Genomic DNA, 14,229 nt, shown 5'->3' with positions numbered 1-14,229 from the left:
GTCAAGTTACCATAAACTTAAAAAATTGTGAAGGTCAGTTTTGCTGTGGATTTTTAATGATAATACCCAGGTTCTGAAACCTCATGCCTAACATGTTTTTCTTATACACATCACCTTAATTCCCCTTGGCCTTTTCACTTTCTTCCTGCTCTTTTGATATCCCATGTTTGCACCGAAATTGAAGCTGCCAAGCATGGTTTTCTATAGCATTTGTTAACACAGCTACACCAGTTCTTATCTTTAAGATTTCATTAAAAAGCTAAATCCAATCTTCATAATGTTACCAATTTGAAGACTTTTTATATACAAAATTAAAGGTACAAGACACTGTAGATGTGGGTAAACGCTAGAGAAAAGCCAGATAACTGACTGGCAGTGTTAGCTTTTAAAAACAGTGGGGTTTTGCTTTAGTTCTGGGCAGTTGCTCAGCTGTCAGTCAAAAATCTTGTTATACATTACTCTGATGTCAGATCAATATTTGACAAGGTTTTTGACTGCCAGGACAAATTGTTAGACATGGATGTAGTGCCACATCCATGTATAACAAGGCCCGTGTGCAACAGCTGTCAGTGATAGAATCCTGTCATTCATATATTATCATGAGTCAAAGCAGCTCTCTGAGACCTCATGCGTTACATAACTACATAAGAGCATAAATTTCATCTGTAATCTTTACCAAACCTCATTAAAACTATAGGGTTCAATTGAAGAAGTCAGGAATCCTGGAGTGTTGGTGCTTTTTGATTCACCATCAGTAAAATTGTTGTGGTTTGGGCTTGTTTGTTTGTTTCTGATTTTGTGTTTTGGTGTTGTCTTTTCTCTCCTGCAATCTCTGCAGTATAGCAATAGTCATGTTCTATTTTCCTCCCATTAAAGATGTGTTGAATTTTGTTTGTGTGCTTTAACAGTGAAACAGCCTATGAATTGCACTGACATCTGATGGAATAGGAGAGGTGATAGCAAGAACTGAAAGCAGGCAAGGAATGCATATATGTTACGTAATTTCAAATCCCAAATGAGATCATTATGAAGATATGCACAAAGCATGTTTAAAATTCGTTGGCTGTACAAAAGCATTCAGTTATGCCATATTCACTTGGAGTTTTAGCTTATTCTCTAGATGCACCTCTAAAGACATCAATTTGGTGAACTGTTTTCTAGAAAGATGTCTGAGGTATAGCTTTAAAGCATTGTCTGGTAGTAATGTTCACAGTTAAACACTAGATTATGGTGGGTGCAAAGCATTTCACAACATTGATCTACACAGAGTTGCAAGTCTTTCAGCTGGAAAGCGATGTGAGATGCTGGAGGAAGCACAGCATTTCAGAAAAGCATTCACTGTGAGGAAAAAAGCTGAGCTACGAAGAGAGGAACAGGCATACCTAGCTCTATAAGGTAAGTTAAGGAGTCTGACGGAGTGATTCATTTGTCTAAATATAGGTTATTTCATTTTATCTGAGATACTCCAATGCACCTGAGGTATAAACGTGGAGCTGAGAGCCAAAACACATGGTAAAACCATAATTTTCTTATGCAACAGCTGGAAATTAGGAGTACCCCATGTATCTAGGCTAACTCCAGATTATTACAGTGAATCAGGTGAATCACACTCTGACTCTGTTTTCATTTTCTACCTGAGGCTTTTCCACATTGCCTATTACCATGGCAACATTTCAAGGACTGTCTCTGTTCTCTGAACACAGACCATAAAGTGCCAATATCAAATCCAGACTTAATCCATACTGCTGACATTTACATTATACTATTAATATCTAAAACCTACAGTGACACTGTATTCAAGAAGGATGTTTTCCCAGTATGTGTGTATGCCATAAATTCACAACCCTTTTCTATCCTTAACATTTTATGAGGTCCCATAGTCTTAAGTCTGGTAGCCTTAAATTAGGTATCCTTAAATCTATTGGTGAAGAAGGACTAGAAAATCCCACAAAGAATTAATTTTATCTGCTGCTGAAGTGCAGTGACTTTCAGACTCAAAAAAAAAGGGAAATCCTTACCAGTTCACAACAATACTACAAACACAGGTTTTTATGAGAATTGAAGTATACTTTATCTAAGAAGTATTGTGAAGCATCTTTAAGTGAGTAAATATTACTTTTGGTGCTAGAAATAGGAATTCATAGAAGGTAATACCTCTTCTCTTATAAAGGTTGTCATTGTGAAGGTCATGAATTTGACCTTAAATCTTTCTGAATTGTCTTTGTACTGCTTTCAGTACCACGTTTTATCAGTGCTTCATTGCATTTAGAAGAAAACTGGCTACAGAGCATTTCCTGGCATCAAAAGTTTTGATCAAAACTGAATTGGAATATAGTCCTCCACAGGATATTCTCTGGAGGACCCTTAAATAGCTACTGATCCAGTCAAACTTATAAAGTCCCTTACTGTACAAACAAGCATAGCTATGGAAGACCTACACCAAAAAAAGCTAGTTCTGAAGGGAAGACTTGATCCAGGGGCATTTGATGAGTGAACATCATGACATGAATGAAGGGGTACTATGCAATGAAAATGCTGTGATTCCATAAAGATAAAACACAAAATCTTGTGGGGCCCTTCCTTTGTGGCTTTCAATGTCAAGACCAACTGTATTTGTACTCAGATCTTTTTGTCTTTAAAACAAAAGGGAAGGGAGTTAGCCTGGTAAACATAATTTCATTTAAAAGAGACCTACAGTTCTTTGCAAGATTACTTTACAGTAGTAGCATACTCCCAATTTTGCTTTACCCATATTTCTGAATACTATACAGTTTAACACATTCATTTTATTACCCTACTAAATTGTGGTAGATACACTGACAAACCTGTTTTCGGTTACCATACCTTGTACTTGTTCTGTTTGCTGACAGTATATTCTATTTTAGTAGTTGGTTATGAATTGCCTTAAGTCATCTGAGCTGCATGATCCAAAGATGTTCATATTTCTTTCCTTTCCTTTCCTTGTGGCAAAGAACTACTATCCTTTCACCGTCTCTTTTTAAAAATTATAATTAGTTTACACTCTACACTCTACACCCATTTATTGTTTTCTCCTATTAGTCTTATCACTCTATAGGTTTTAAGGGAATTGGCTAGTAACATCACCAGTAACCCATGTTTGAAATAAGACTATCAAAACAAATAGACTTACATGCCAACTCTTTGGACAAAGTGTAATTGTAAGGAATGGGGCAAAGTGGTAATGAGAGGAAGAATTTCAAGCTCAGAGTATTCTGATGTGCTTCTCTTGCTTTTCTATGATTCTACAGGCAATGTTCTGTTGCTCAACCAGAAGATAAAACCGATGCTGAGAAATTTCAGTTAATCATTTAATTTATGCTAATGTTTTCCTGTGATGGTTATTACACTAAATATCCATTATAATATTTTGAAGTAAGCATCTTGTTTACAGTTCTGAGCCCTGATATATGAAACTTGATTTTGAGATTATTTTAAAGAGCCTCATTTACAAATAAATTGTCACTGTCCATTCCTTTTTTTTTTTTTTTTTTAATAGCAGTTATTATGTTGTTATAATCTGCAGCTTTTAATACCACCAAAGAACAGCACAATCAGAATGGGGAGATCAGGAAGTTTTTCCTTTCTGATCTAGTAATAAACAAAACACAAGAAGCAAATGGTTATTAATTATATTATCATTATTTTGTGTTGCTTTTTAAGATGTTCTAGAATGCACTAAGGCTGCTTTTAAATAACTGAAACTCTATTAATGAACATGATGAAATTATAAAATTGCAGGTCTTTGCAAAAAAATAAAATATTACTAAGTTAATGTAAGGTACTAACAATCTTAGCAAATCAACTTTCAGGTCACAAAACAATGCCAGATCTCTGAAATTTAAGCAACTTAATCAAACAGGAATTTAGACTTCTAAGTTGTGTGATTATGAGTAATTAAAGAATCTGAAACTTTTTTGAAGGCTGAAGGAATACCCACAGCTGCAGAAAATCAATGTGCCATCTTATCCAACATGTTCATATTCTATATGATCCAAATAGCAAGATGGCTCAATAACTTGAATTTTCTCTTTGCATTTTGAGGTCACATTTATCTCCCTGTTGACTCTACAGACATCCTAAACTGACTGGCCAAGGTGACCAAAGGAATTCTTCCCAGAATCATAGCACCATAATGCACTGAAAACTAGAAGTTTCATCACCACAGTATCACATAAAATGCTAGAATTAGGTACTTAGTCTTCTTGTAGTCAGTACTAAGAGAAAGGCACTTCTTATCGTTATGCTGATCAAGACAAATCCCAGAAACAATCATTTATGAACAAGACATGTTTGAGTGTAGAGTCTTGCATCTGGGCAAGAACAACTCCAGGTACCAGTATAAGTTGGGAGAATGACCTGCTACAGAGCAGTGTACAGGAAAGGGACCTGGGGGTCCTGGTGGACAGTGTAATGACCATGAGGCAGCACTGTGCCCTTGTGGTCAGGAAGGCCAATGGTGTCCTGGGGTGTATTAGAAGGGGAGTGGTTCTCCTTCCCCTCTACTCTGCCCTGGTGAGATGGCATCCGGAATATTGTGTCCAGTTCTGGGCCCCTCAGTTCAAGAAGGACAGGGAACTGCTGGAGAGAGTCCAGCACAGGGCAACAAAGATGATTAAGGGAGTGGAGCATCTCCCTTATGAAGAAAGGCTGAGGGAGCTGGGTCTCTTTAGCCTGGAGAAGAGGAGACTGAGGGGTGACCTCATTAATGTTTATAAATATATAAAGGATGAATGTCATGAGGATGGAGCCAAGCTCTTCTCAGTGACAACCAATGATAAGACAAGAGGCAATGGGTGCAAACTGAAATATACGAGGTTCCACTTAAATTTGAGAAGAAACTTCTTTTCAGTGAGGGTGACAGAACACTGGAACAGACCACCCATAGGGGTTGCGGAGTCTCCTACTCTGGAGACATTCAAAACCCACCTGGACACAGTCCTGTGTAACCTCATCTAGGTGTTCCTGCTCCGGCAGGGGGATTGGACTAGATGATCTTTCGAGGTCCCTTCCCATCCCTAACATTCTGTGATTCTGTGAACACCTGTCATTTTATGGGATGCAAACACCTAATTCAGTGTTCCTCATTAGATTTGGATTCACTTTCCTCCAACTATAGACTTCTTTTTCTTTTTTTTTTCTGGACTCTGACAATCATTCTTACATGCACAATAACTCATCCTCAGTAGACTGACTTCACCTACACTCACTTGGAAATATTTAGTACAGTGGGAATATGAGCTTGAGGAGGTCACGTCTCTTGTTTGGTGGTGACTCCTCCAGCCACCTGGCTACTGTACAGAAATTAGGAAAAAGCAAGCAGCTCCACTCTCAGGCTTATTTTGGAAAAGTGGACTACTGTAGTGGTCTTGTATGCCAGGTCTGTTCATTGTCCTTCAGATCTGTTCCAGGATCTTAGGCAAGTTGAAGTATCTTCTCTAATAAGAAAATGAATAACAGTGGACCTTAGAAGGAAGCTAAATGTCTAGTTCCACCTAAAAGTGCATCTCTGCCTGTATGTGGAAGCCATAGGTTAGTTGACATGGGTCATACCTTATGAGCCCAGAATTGTTCCCCTACATTGAGTCCAAGAAGCAAAACAATATTAGCTAAAATCTTCATTTCCACAACAGAGGATGCTTGACTCCAGACTGCATATTTGGAATGGTCCCCAGCCTCTCCTAACTCCTAAACAAGTCTCTGAATTGTTTGAGAATGATAATTTAATACTATTGAGGTGTTATTCTATTAATTAGTACTAATCAATAAAAATTATTGAACAATCATAATTAACCTCTAACAAATAATTTCAAAAAATACATTGTGCCCAGATACTAAATATCAACACAAACCAAAGGAAATTTTTGTTGTAAAATGAAGTAACACTTGAACATGGGCATTTGCATAATTTGGTAGTTTCTAAAATCAATTTTATGAGCTGTTCTCCTGCATTTCAAAAAAGCTGTTTGAATCACTTTCCTGGATAGCAAACCATCTCTCCCATAATTTACTAAAAATCTTCAAATTTCACCAGTAAACCTAGATTTTTGAATTCAATTGATCCAGCCCCAAAGGAGATATTAAAGCACACTTATCAGGCAGCATGCTGCTGAAGAATAGCCAAGGACTTGTTAAAAGTCATTTATGAGCTTAAGTCCTATTGAAAATCAATTGTTCTTTGACTGCTAAGTCATTCTGGTTTGCAATAGCACAGATAAAAGTGTTTTTTATCCCTACTCCTCTTTAAGGAAGAGAATGCAGAAAAAGGAAGGAGACAGCAGTGGGTGTAGAGGAAGATGAATGAAACATTCAGATTAGAAGACTCACTATTATGCTGCAGTCTGTCTATGAAGTATAAAGAGCCTTAATTAGCAACAGTCATCTTCAACAGACCACAAAGTATGGTTTCATAGGTGTATGATATGATTGTGTTACTGTTATTCCCTATTCTATATCTGTCATATTTACTTAGATGGTAAACTCTTTGGAGCTGACATTGACTTTAGGTGCTATCATGATGAACATGAATAATAATGGTTTCATACATGAGCTTCCCAGGACAATAGAGTGTGTGTTGGCATGATCAGATATTAAAGACAGACAATATTGTTTAAAATAATCTGAATACGAGTATTTATTTTCTATCTCTCATCCATCACTCTCATGGAAGTTTTCAGACACATTAAAATTACTAATAAAAATCACCTTTGTATCTTCTTCCTTCTGTGAATTACTGATGCTGCTGGAGACAGAACAAATTAATAGGTCATGAGCTCTAATAAATAAATCAGGTTAGTCCTAATATCTTGCTGGGCTCCAGTCTTCTTCTTGACTGTTTTTCTTGTATAGCAAATAACAGTTGTCATCAGGACACCCAGAATCAAGTATTTCCTCAAGGATTTTCTCCTTACCTTTTTTACCTTCAAGGTCTGAGTCAGGGGCCAGATAACTTCACTGAAGGCAAGTAGAAAAATAGACAGGAAAAGGGGAACAAGCCTTCCTAAAATATGCACTCTTTAATTCTTGTTTTCAAACAGTCTTTGGACATATAAAGGCCTGTTAACCGGGAAGAGGGGTAGGCAGCAAATGAAGGAAGACAAAAAGAGTGAGAAGTGTGCTGGTTTGACTGAAAGTGAGTTAATTTTCCTTCATACAGTTAGAAATCTTTCTTTTTCATAGCTAACATCACCACTGTTTGGATCTAGTTTGAGAACAAGAAGATAACACCTGAGACAGAGCTAAAGCTTTTAATTGCCATTGCCTGGGAGCCAAGGCCTCTGACCTCTGCCCACAGGTGTGAGGCAGATGGGAAGGGTGGCATAGCTGCGGCAGACCTTGGCCAACATTATTAAGGATGGCTGGATTATCCAGCTAGGTTGAGTCAGGATGGAGACCTGTTCAGGGGAGTTCCTTTTGGGAGTTTCTTTACTTTGGCATTTTTCCATCCTGCCATTTGCAGAGGCCTCTGGGCCTTTCTGCCTTTTTCTCTCCTCTCACCAGGATCAGCTGTTTGGGACCAAGTGCTGCTGCCTGGGACTGGCTGCTTGTAGCAGACAGAGTTTGCAACAAATTGCATTGACCATCTTTTATTTTATAGTTCTATTTTAATTTTACATCTAGTAGTAGCAGTAGTATATTAGTGTTATTTTGTCATTTTATTAAACTGTGTTTGTATCAGTCCACATGTTTCTCCCTTCCCTTTCAATTCTCTCCCCTGTTTGGGGGTGGGAGGTGGGGGGCGTGAGCGAGTGGCTATCATGGTTATATTGCTAGCTCAGGTTAAACCACGACAAGGAGAAACAGCAGGAAGAGAAAGAACAGTGAGTCAAAGAGAGAGGAAAGATGGAAGGAAATTAAAAAATTGAGGAAAAAAAGGGCAGATTTAGCAAAAAAATGATAGTGCGTTATAATGGCCCCAAGCACACAAGTCTTTTATCAAGTTAAAAAAAAATGTAGTTAAATATGGAAAATTCAAATTAAATATTTAATGAAAATAATATTACTTTGCTGACTGAAACAAACTAGACAGCATAGCTAAAAATCAAAGCCCTGCTGCCTACTTATGCTTTGTCATTGCCTTAAGACTACCCACAGAGAGCACTGCTGAACTCAGGTTTCACAGGTTTTAACTGTGAATTTCCCTCCTTTGGTAGCTGAAGGCCAGCCACTGGAATTCTTTTGGTGTTGCTTTCTGGGTGGATCTTTCTCAGGACAAAGTTACTTTTTAAAGGAAAATAAAATCCTATTTCTGCAGTAAAAAATAAAATGTTCTAGATATAAGAGCACCTTCTTAAGCGTGACCAAAATACATGGAAAGCAGACAACCCAGTGATCCACATACACCTGTTAAAACTGCTCAAGTAGAATAGGAGATAAGCAGGAAAGCACAGCAGAGTATGGAAAATCAGCAGGCTACCAACAAGGCTGAAAAATACAGGTGTTTTTGCTTTCTTTCTTTCTTTTTTTTTTTTTAATTTTTATTTTCTTTCAAGTACTCACAGTAACTTCAGGGAGAAAAATAATAAACTGAATCTAAAGATGTATTAGATTCCACTCAGCTGGATATTTTACCTGAGGCAATGTGTTGGTTGTGTGTTTTGAACAAGACTATGGTTTGACATAAGAGTTGGGATTGTCCCATAACATCCCCTTTCTGATACACATTAATTTTTTTTTTTTTAGAACAACTGTCTTGACATATGAAACTCACAGCTCTTATTCCAGGCAGCATTAATTCCTGCTGTATCTTATACCAGTGGGACTATAAGCACCACTCTGTGTTCAGAGAGCATCTAGCACAACTAAGTCTCAGAGACTGGGAATTTTGTTGTTCAAACAGTAAACACAGAAGCAACAAGTCGATGTACAGAAAGAGCAAATGAACTCCTTAAGTACTTGGATATACACAAATCTGTTGGAAATAACCACAAGCAAAGTGGCCTTTATTCTTTTCATAAAAAACATAAAAGTGTATCCAGAAACTGTTTCTAATAGGTAATACGTGTTGTCTTTCTTTGTGAGGAATTAGGTTTGAGAGACTTTCCTCTCCATTCTCTTTTTTTTTTTTTAAATTAATCTGAATTTTAAGATTTAAAAAAAAAAAAAAAAAAAGTTCTCTTATATCTGTTCTCTGCATCCTGTTCTTGGCCTTTGAGGTGATTCTGGGTAATAACATGACAACTATTGCATCTCTTTGTCATTTTATACTTTTTACTCCCAAAAAACAAGTACATATGGGCAGTCTGCTTAACATATAAACATTATTTACTATTTTTAATTATGAAAATTACATGGAAAGACATTTGAAAGGAAATTGATATTATGTAAGCTTTGAAATGGTTATCCAAAAATAAATGTTCTGGAATGGCAGTTTAAATAAATCAGGAGAAGATGCAAGTGTAGCCATCTAATTGTTTTGAATGCACATATTAATTTTTGATTAAAATTTTATATTTCTTAAATATTTATTCTTTAGGAAAAAAATATACTTTTCCTTTACTAAAAATGCTGAATAAACAGCTGTAACAACCATGGGGTTTTGGGTTGTATCAATCCTAGTAAGAAAAACTGGGTCAGTGCATTAGTTCAAACAGTGTCCTTCAGTCATTCATGTTCTTTAACTATAAGCAACCTCCTGGCTATTCTGACTCTCTCAGTCAATGTTCAGTCACAGGGAAGGGAACAGCATGTGCCAGTAATGGTTTTCTTTGTAGATCTAGAGAGGATCTCTGGCTTGCCTTGTGGATCAAAGTAACATAAGCACTATCATGTCATTTGGTGCCTGATTTATTTACTAAGAAGAAATAAATGTTCCTGTACTGCCAAAACCAGATACAGGTCCCCTGCTCTTCTGTCATCTTCACTACATTAATGTTAATTCGTCCTGTCACCATCTACCAAATCGGTTAGTTTCCTTTGGAACAAGATTTGAGGTGGGTTCTGAAAGACCAGTTTACTCCAGGAACGGCTTTCAGAAAGTACAGTGGAACAACCTTTGAATTGGTCTGTACTAAAAACTCATCTGGCACTCTGCCAGAAGGTTTGTACCCTCAAATAATCTCATATATCATGTGCCATATTACACAGTATGCATAATTTGTATCAGTTTCATGGCATAAAAAAACATGTTCTGTAACCTGAAGTACAGCCATTATGCTTCCTAGTCACCCATTCATACACACACATGGAAGTTTTGTCTTAGGTTCAAAGAAATGAAGGATCAAGTGCTTCATTAAAAAATCACACCATTCTGCTCAAGAAAAGGTGAGATGAACAGAGTGGATACATCACTGAGCATTGTTTGGCACAGAAGTCAGAAAACACTTCTTGAGAATAATGGTTTTAATATTGTAGTCATAGCTTGTGTTCCCTCTTGGACGTCCTATTGTCACAACAGGTAATAATCCCATGGCACTGGGTGAATTTATAAGAAGGCTTAGTCTATCAAAGCAAGCAAAAAATTGTGTCAGATATAAATGAGTTTCATTCACTACTATAGTCAATTCAAACTACAGTCCTAGCATGAATTGATAAGTGACAAGCAATGAGAATGAACAAGTTCATGAAAGTGTTATTATTTTTTTCTCAGTAAGAAGAGAATTAGATCAGTGTTGGATATTTTTTAAATATTGTCAGGAAGATTCTGACCCATTATCAGTCTACTGAGAACTGAACTTCTCACAGCTTTCCTAATATAGAACATAATATGGTAATGCAATCTAACCCATCACCAGCTGCTTCATTGAGACAACTAGTAGCTTCACAAACAGAAGAACTAAGGAAGCCTGGCGATTAATGAATGTATGTCTCAATTTTCTTTGAATGTTTACCTTCTACTACAGCTATAGGGCCTAAACTTGATCTTTACGAGACTTATTAGACTCCTTCAGGCAAGAGACTTTGATCAAAGAATTTTCCAATAGATTAGGATGTCTACAGCAATGCCTCTCTCCTTTATCCTAAGTATGTATAAGAGAAGTTGCAATCTTGTACAGTTTCTTTCAGTGACAGCCTAAGCAGAGACTCTTTCCTCAACCCAGCTGTTTGTGAAAAAATCTTTTTTTTTTTTTCCTGTAAAATCTGACTAAAACAGGTCAAGAGGCTCATATGTTACTAGGTCAGAATGGATATTATCCCCTTGTCCTATGTCTTCATTTCTTTCCCATCACTCAAGCAAAAAGCCAGATCCCACAAGATTTGGTTAGAAAATTTGTCAAAAATATTATTGGCTCTTCTCATGTTTCTCTTTTCTGTCTCACAAAACCAAGAAAATGTGCTAAAGACATCATTCAAGAAAAAAAAAAGTGTGGATAGCTTTTATGGAATATTTGTGTTAGACAATACCTTGAACAAACAGTAAATGCTTTAACTGTGCTGGATATTCAAGATAACCTAAAAATATTGATCCAGCCTTTTATAAGACCATGTTTGGACATATATACACACAAAAATGAATTATCTTAGGGGACATTATAAACATGATTGGATGCTCAAACATGAACATGAGAATCCAGAGACTTTAAAGCACTCTATCTAGTTCCCCATATCACAGGGGAACTTGGAGATGAAATATCACCTTGGGAAAGGAGATAAGATATTGAGATGGAAGGGAGCTGGAGAAGGATTAAATCAACCTCACTAAAGTGCTTCTGCTGAGATACTAAAATGGATTAACAGAGACCTGCAAACAGCACATTTTGTGCCATATCTTACTTATGTGTAAAACACTTTGCCTTCATCTTTTATGTTAGTCACTGTTCTTTAAATCCATGTTTTGTCTTTTAAGAACTGTCACAGTATAGAAGTTAAAATAATGAATAAAGTCATTTTTTTAATTATACTAGCAAAAATGTATGAAGCTAATCAAATTATTGGTCTCTCTGAAATAACCACGCCCACCTGTAGGCAGTCTTCCCCAGGGCTGTGAAATCCCATGCACTGTTGTGAAAGCATATAAATGAGACTTATTTGCCTTATTGTGTCCATTGCTCCAACTCATTGCAGACAAGCGTGCTTTGCACACCTGCATTTTTGTTCAGTGTAAACCATCTATGACATTCTTCCCTTTCACAGAGTTTTTGAGTCTCCAGATGAACATTTTCTTTCACACTGAGTGGTTCCTGTCCCCCATTTTTTTTCTTTCCTTTTCATTCCTTCTTGTGTATGTGTAGGCTGGTAACCTAAAATTCCCTGTATTTTATCTTCCCATATTATGTCCATAATTTCTTCTTTGCCTAGCTGGCATTCCTTGTGCCCTTCATGGTCCATTTGCATTTTTTTTGTTGCCATTGTTTTTGCAAAGGAGTTTTCTGTCTCTGTTCTTGTCTTCTGCCCTGGAAGATATCAACTTGTTCCATTCTGCTGAGAGACAGGGAAGAAAAAAGGTGAAGCATTTACTGAAACTGACAGGGTACTGACTATCTGGAACCTTTGCTCAGTTTTTTTTTCTAATTGATGCATCTTTCAGAGGTATTGGGTTCTGCCCACACATAGAAACAGAAATGCCATCAAGCTGAGAGGAAGGAACCATTTTGCCCCCAGACCATAAAAATTCACTTCAAGTGTGTTAAATAAATTCATCTGATCAGGTGTTTGTCCTCTTAGACTCTCCCTTCAGGTTTCATAAACACAAGTGGATACTCTTACCCAGAAGAGTGTAAGCTCATCCAGTTTTTGAAAAGTGAGGTTAAAAATACTGAGACCTCAGTGAAGAGCAAGAGGAGAGGGAGAGAGACTTAATACAATTCACAGAGTATTAAACTTTTTTGCAAACTGATAACCAAAAAAAGAAATCATATTTAGGGGTATCGATATAATATAATAATAATATTATTATATTATAATAATTATGTTATATTATAATAATATTATTAATTATAAAATTATTATTAATAATAATATAAAGAGTACATGTGTAAAAAATAATAAAAATCATTTAAACAAAACAAAATATAGCTCTAGATTCTTTGCCAATCAAAAATGACACTAAGAAACATGGCCCCTGTTTTTCCTTCATGTCTGTTTGTATAACTTTCAATTTATTTCCTCGGGACCCCTGAAAGGTATTATCAAACTACATCACACAATATCTTTATGAGGGGCAGAAAAGTACTGTTCCACATGGAGAGAAGCAGAGAGATAAGAAACAGTACTGAATATAGTTTTCCTGGTGCTTCAAGCTGGTGATAGATACATCTTTTTTCTCTCTCCCTCTTAATGATCCTAATAAACATCACCATGCTACTCTGTTTGTTTAAGATTGGGGACCAGGCTGGGGGCAGTTAAGGTGACATAAACCTGGAAAAAATAAAGTTAGGAAATCATATTATAGTACTGTGTGTTAAGACTGAGAACTCACTATATTGTGATAAGTATTCATATTCTGAATAGAAACCATCTACAATTTAAGCAAAAATGTGACTGTGCATTGCATAAATGTATCTGAGTTTACGTTTGCTACATTCAGTAACAATACCTACCTGTGGTCATACGGATACCCAAATACTTGCCTCAGGTACCCAGTCAGAAAGTCATGATACCACTGGAATAACTGAATCGTCGTGAGAGAACTCATGTGACCAGAGGTTCTCAATGGAAGGCTATAGGGTTTCATAAAGACAGACAGGGAAGAAGAGGAGGGGGAGTCATGTTCTATGTTAAGGAGAACCTTGATTGTACAGAAGTCAACTACAGTGATTGTGGAAGCCTTATTTAATGCCTCTGGGTCCATAATAAAGGGAGTTGTCTCCAAGGGGGATCTCACAGAGGCATCTGCTACCAACCTCCAAACCAAGATGGTGAGGCCAAAGAAGAAATATTTGGGTCACTTAAGCTAGCTTTGGGTCAACGGAACCTGGTTTTTATGGGTGACTTCGACAAACCAGACATTTGGGGGAAGAACAGTACAGCAGCTCACATGTCATACATCAAGTTCCTGGAATGAGTAGAGGACTGCTTCTTCATACAAATGTTAGATATGCCAACCAGGAATGAAGCACTGCTGGAGTTGCTACTCACAAACCAAGTAAACCTGCTTTGTAAAATCTCGGTTAGTGACAGCCTTGGCTGCAGTGAACACAATATTGTGGAGTTTGGGATCCTGCTGGACATGCTTAAGGTTAGTACTAAGACAATGGTTTTAGATTTTAGAAGAGCAAGCTTCAGCTTGCTCAGAGCTCAGTTGGGAGGGATTCTGTGAGAAGCTTCCATGAA

This window comes from Streptopelia decaocto, assembly GCF_964273445.1.
Source record: "Streptopelia decaocto genome assembly, chromosome: 1".
In the NCBI taxonomy this organism is placed as follows: Eukaryota; Metazoa; Chordata; class Aves; order Columbiformes; family Columbidae; genus Streptopelia; species Streptopelia decaocto.
This window is presented reverse-complemented; position numbering follows the sequence as displayed.